The sequence below is a fragment of the Bombyx mandarina genome, chromosome A1 (genome assembly GCF_030267445.1).
Source record: "Bombyx mandarina strain Sakado chromosome A1, ASM3026744v2".
Lineage (NCBI taxonomy): Eukaryota > Metazoa > Arthropoda > Insecta > Lepidoptera > Bombycidae > Bombyx > Bombyx mandarina.
The window spans coordinates 17,695,988-17,702,316 of NC_143234.1; the positions used below are offsets into that span (position 1 = coordinate 17,695,988).

Below are 6,329 nucleotides of genomic sequence, written 5' to 3' on the forward strand. Positions count from 1 at the left end.
TCTTGGACTGAGGCGATGACCCTAAGGACAGGGGTTCAAATGAGCTAAATCAACTTCATGAACAGCGCACTGTTATGTATTTTTAATGTACCTAAAAATGCAACGTAAGGTGCACGACGTAATGCAGCTAAGTTAGAGGTTGCCGATAGATCACGCAGTTCAATTCTAACCGCGCTCCCGGGGACACTTGCCCCAATTAATTTCAATTGTTAATTTCAAATGTTTTAATTAGTAGAATTAAATAAAGTTCTTTTCTTTAAAAAGCTTTTCTAATAAATCTAACAAAATTGGTGGCAGCGTTAAGGGATATTTCGGTATCCTCGGTTCGTCTCCGTTATTTTATTCAATTTCGGCAGTGTCAACCAATATCCATCAGCGCGTTGAACTCACCTCTGTATCTTGTAAGAAACTCTGTATCCTCTGTATCTTGTGAAAGAACAAAACTCTGTGTCCTGTGAAAGAAGAAAACTCTGTATCCTCTGTGTCTTGTGAAAGAAGAAAACTCTGTGTTCTGTGAAAGAAGAAACTCTGTATCCTGTGTCCTGTTAAAGAAGAAACCTCTGCATCCTGTGAAAGAAAGAACTCTGTATCCGCTGTGTCCTGTAAAAGAAGAAAACTCTGTGTCCCGTGGATGAAGACAAGCCCTAGATCTCGTGGAAGAAGATAAGGCCGTGCCCTCTCAGTTTCCGGACGTGCACAACTCTATATCCTGAAAATTACATCATGGTCATTTTTCTCGTCGGACTGTGAGTCAAAAGATTCATAACGTTATTCAATTTTCTCTTATTATTCAATTGTTTTAAATTATTCTTTATACTTGTAGGGACACGTAAGCGCTTGCGCATGCAATTATTGCATTACGCTGCACCAGTTACCCGGCGCCGGTCATTATGTAAACACATGTACTATCTTACGGAATAAACGGTGTCTTTCATTACTGTGTATTAGTTCTTTATTATTGACGTCACAATCGGTAACAACATCTACAGAAGAGACCCAAAACTGGTGACCCCGACGTGATTTATATAAAACGAAAATTGTGATTAATAATGACGACACCCGCAGTTCCGACAACTCAACTAGCATTGTCGCAGACTTCAGCAGACATTATGGCGATCTCTTTATCGACACGTATACCAGAATTTTGGACAGAGCAACCAAGAGCATGGTACATAAGGATAGAGTCTATACTCGCCCCACAGAAACTTGCGGATGAAGTTAAATTCGACATTGTCGTATCGAAATTACCAAAAGAAGTCATTATTCAACTAACAGATTTTCTAGCTAAGCCACCGGACACAGGAAAATTTCTGGCGCTAAAAACGAAATTATTATCAACATTTGAAGAGTCCAAAAGTCGACAAATTGAAAGACTCATAGGAGAGTTGGAACTAGGAGATCAAAAACCTTCTCAGCTATTGCGCCGCATGAGAGAGTTAGCTAGAGATAAAGTACCGGACGACGCCCTGCGAGTGTTATGGCAAGGTCACTTGCCTACAATATTAAGGGCAATCCTTACAGTCACTGAAACAAAAGATTTAGATAATCTCGCCATGATTGCGGATAATTTGCGGAGGCCACGCGAGTTAACCACATCTCTGAGGTCATTAATCAGCAAACCTCGAATATGGAACTGAAATTGCAACATTTGGTGAAAAAACCTTAGTGCTAGATTTGAAGCTACGTCGCGCTTTCCGATGGAACTTCGTGCTTGCAGATGTTAAACAGGCTATATTAGGGGCGGACTTTTTAACTTCTAAAAATCTTTTGGTTGATATGGGTGAACGTAAGCTCATCGATAAGGTAACAGATCTGAATGTATTAGCTTGTATTGTTGTTAGCAATCAACCTTCATTGCATACTGTTGATGTCAGTCATCCATATTGTGATTTGTTAGCGCTGTACCCCGACATTACGAAACCAGCGCCATTTAAGGAAGTAAGTTCCCATAACGTTTTGCATTACATTGAAACTACTGGTCCACCGGTGCATGCCCGTGCTTGACCACTGGCACCTGAGAGATATAAAATAATTAAGGAGGAATTTCGGATCATGCAGAAATTGGGTATTTGTCGGCCTTCTAAAAGTGCTTGGGGCTAGCCCATTACATATTGTCCCCAAGAAAAATGGAGACTTAAGATCATGTGGTGATTATCATCAACTGAACGCTGTTACAAAACCTGACAGATACCCTATTGCTCGACTGCATGATTTTACTTATATTGTGGCTGATAAAAAGATATTTTCAAAATTAGATATCAATAGAGCATTTCATTGTATTGATGTTGCTCCTGAAGATATTGAAAAGACTGCCATAATAACGCCTTTCGGTCTTTTTGAATTTCCTAAAATGACATTTGGCTTGCGGAATGCGCCACAAACATTCCAACGCTTTATGAATAATACTGTCAGTAAATCAGGTGACGAATTCTGGATATACGCGTACTGTTATATCCGGGCTTCAGTACCGTAGATATGCAGACCCTACCGTATTCTTGCTGCATCAGCTCTCCCGTAACCTTATCCACACCATACCTCATTACAATCCCCACTCACTCAACCAGTTCGTCTCTATCCTTCGCCGCGCTCGCGCCTATCACTTTTTATTAAATCCAGTGTGAATTGTAATTTAGTTTTTTTTAAAAAGAAGTTCATAGTGTCCCGTATAACATTGGTGGCAGCTCAAGGGATTTGAAAAAGAAAAATCCCCGGAACGTCTTCCGAAAATAAAAGTGAGAATAACTACACTCGCGAGCAAAAGTTTGGAATCACTTACTTGAAATTATATCCGCGCGATCTCGTGTACTAAAATTTTTTTTAATGATCATAAAAATGACATCATTTTAAAGGTTCAACTCTTAACTTTAAACTGATACTAAATTCATTAAAATCAAGCCAGTATTTAAGAAGCTATCCCGGATTAAGTGAAGGAATAACGAAAAAGACGTGTTTCAATTGCTTGATACGTGTTATCGGATTTTCTTTACCAATTGACTTTCACGCGTTGACTGGTACACATCTCCGCTAATTTCGATCCTTTACCTTGTACGACAATGGAGACAACACCTACAGAAGGAGCACAACGTAGCCCTATTGCAAGAAGGGCTCAGCCAGCGGGTTGTCGCTCGTCGGCTCCACATAAGCCAGTCCTGTGTTTCGAGAGTTTACAAGCGCTTTCAGGAGATTGGTGGCTTTATCCCGAGACCAAGATCTGGACGGGGCTAGTGCACATCGGAGAGGGATGACCGTTTTATCGTGTCAACCTCTCTCCGAAATCGGCATTTACATGGTGTCGACGTCCAACAGGAGCTCCGATATATTCGTGGGGTAGCAGCCATCGAGTGGACACTTTATCGACGACTCAAGCTAGCGAATCTGAGTCCAAAAAGGCCTCCCATAGGCTTGAAACTCACGGTAGCTCACCGACAAGCATTTCTTTAATTTGCTCGCACCCATCTTGATTGGGAGGTTGAACATTGGAGGCAAGTCTTGTTCTCCGACGAGAGCAGGATGTGTTTACACGGTAGTGACCGAAGAGGTCGGGTCTACAGGCAGCCTGGGGAGCGATTTGCGCAGTGCTGTTTCGCTGAAACAGTGGCTTATGGGGGCGCCATTGTATGATGTGGGCCGGCATTTCCTTCGATGACAAAACCGAACTTGTTTTCGTGCCTGGCGGGGGACGAGGAGGCGGTCTAACTTCGGACTGGTACATTTCCAATATTCTGCTGGAACATGTCCTTACCTATGCTGGATATATCGGTGATCACTTCCTCCTTATGCACGATAACGCTCGTTGTCACACTGCCCGTGTAACAACTGTATACCTCGAAGAAGTGGGTATCGCCACATTGGACTGGCCAGCGCTCAGCCCTGACTTGAATCCCATTGAGCACGTGTGGGATGAACCGAAGAGGAAGGTTCGTTCCAGAACTCCTGCTCCTTCATGTTTGAATGAGCTGAAATCGGCGTTGATTTACGAGTGGGAAGGTATCCCACAAGAATAAATTCAGAAGCTGATCATGTCTATGAAGAATCGTCTTCGAGCAGTTATTAAGGCGAGGGAAGGGAACACAAAGTACTGATACTTAATTTTAAGGCTAAATATTTTTTTTTTACTTATTAATTTTTGTTGTTTTGTTCATTCATTATTTTTCCATATTTCCTTGTTTTCCTACCTTCTTCACTTAATCCGGGATAGCTCCTTAACTACTGGCTCGATTTGAATGAATTTGGTATCAATTTAAAGTTGACAGCTAAACCTTTAAAATGATGTAATTTTTATGATAATTAAAAATTTATTTAGTAACCAAGATCGCGCGGAACCAATTTCAAGTAAGTGATTCCAAACTTATGCTCGCGTGTATATTAAAAGTGAAAAATAACGACTAAAAGTGAAAATAACTAAATAAATAAGTGAAATAAGTGAAAAGAAAATACTTACTAGTATTCTGAACATACTAATATCATCATCCCGTGGAAATCCTGGAAAAGATCTGCGCGTACTACATTTACCTTAATCTCCTGCGAAGAAATCTATCTACTATTTCATCCTGCAACATCTTTAGACCCTGTATCCAGTTGGTGGCTGTGCGTCGTAAAATCTTGCAAATAAAAAATTCATCGTGAACAATCCAAGGCCGAAGCAATTGTTACCTGTTACCTGCCTTATCGCTGCGGAATGCTCCTGTTCGTCGCGCCGATATCCGCCGTCTACATACTGCTGACTCTGTAAGTCTCCGGACATTGTTGCGTTTTATAACTAGGTTTGTCAAATTTTTGTAATTGAATTCTAATCCATGTAATGTTGTAGTAGTTTGCCATTTGTTCCGTCTCCTCTATCTACATTTAAATTTAAATACTATGCCAAAAGTGCCTAAAACTGAAGAAAGCAAATTAGGTTTACTAATTCCAGAACCGGAACAGGTTGCAAGCAACATAGAAATTAAGTCGCCTACTCTATCTCCTCGTGTCACAAGAAAGACCGCCGCATTCCTCACTATGTCCGAACTCGACCTAAATACTCTGTTTAAATTTGTTAAATGTTACGATGGTAGCCGCGATACCCTCAACTCGTTTTTAGTTAATTGCGACAAAGCATATGATTTAGCATCAGAATCACAGAAACACATATTGTTCAAGTATATCCTTAGCCAATTAAATGGAAAAGCAGAAATTGCCTGTTCCATCAAAGAGTTTTCGACATGGGAACAGTTAAAGGAGTTTCTCAAAGCTCAATTCAGTGAGCGTAAACATTACTCATATCTTTTAACCGACCTTTAAGAAAGCAGACAAGGGACACAAGAAAATGTCGGCCAATACGCTCTACGAGTCGAGACATATCTATCTCAACTTTTAACAGAAATCTCTTTTTCGAACACAAAAGTAAAAGAACTCCCAGGTCGAACAGCGGCCATGGAAGACCTGGCTCTACACCACTTCTTAATGGGACTTAATCCCCGAATAGCAACGATTGTGAGGTGCAGAAATCCGAAAACTCTAAACGACGCAATCAACCTCGCAATTTCCGAGGAAAAAATAATGCAAGTGACATCGCGAAGAACTCCCCTGTTTACAACCCTAGCCAAAATCGTAGTCAAAACGCGAACTCATATCGACGTCAATATCAACCCGCTAGTAGGGCTTTCCCTCAACGCGGAATAACCGCCCCTCAACGGCCAACCTATCAAAGTGCCTCTTCATTCACCACTTACCCTGCAGTCTGTAGGTACTGCAAGGCCCCAGGGCACACTATCGACTTTTGCCGAAAACGAGAGTTTAATAATAGAAAATTCAATAACCAACCGGGGTCTCACATGAATAATAATAATAATAATAGTAACACTCAGGGTCGCACATGGGCTAATCAGCCCATCCATCCTATTTTATCGAGAGATGAAGGCCGTGACGAAGTCGATAATAGTCATTTAAACACAATCGCTCTCCCGTCAGGTATCGTGCAGGGAGATTGTTAACCAATAAAATCGATACCAAACAAAATCATATAAATAAACCCACTGTATCCGCCGTATTCAACGTACCCGCTGTGTCCACTGTATCCACTGTATCCGCTGTATCCACTGTATCCACTGTATCCACTGTATCCACTGTATCCGCTGTATCTAATGTATCCACTGTATCCACTGTATCCACTGTATCCGCTGTATCCACTGTATCCGCAGCACCCACTGTATCCACTGTATCCGCTGTATCTAATGTATCCACTGTATCCACTGTATCCGCTGTATCTAATGTATCCACTGTATCCGCTGTATCCACCGTATCTAATGCATCCACCGTATCCGCTGTATCCGCTTTACCTACTGTGCCTA

The 6,329-nt window shown here is 41.4% G+C and overlaps 2 pseudogenes; both read left to right on the forward strand.

Annotated features, from left to right (window-relative positions):
- The first annotated feature begins 308 nt into the window (after positions 1-308).
- Positions 309-3,446, forward strand: LOC114253558 (uncharacterized; annotated as a pseudogene).
- A 1,414-nt stretch (positions 3,447-4,860) lies between these two features.
- On the forward strand, positions 4,861-5,972 carry LOC149499600 (uncharacterized; annotated as a pseudogene).
- Positions 5,973-6,329: the final 357 nt, after the last annotated feature.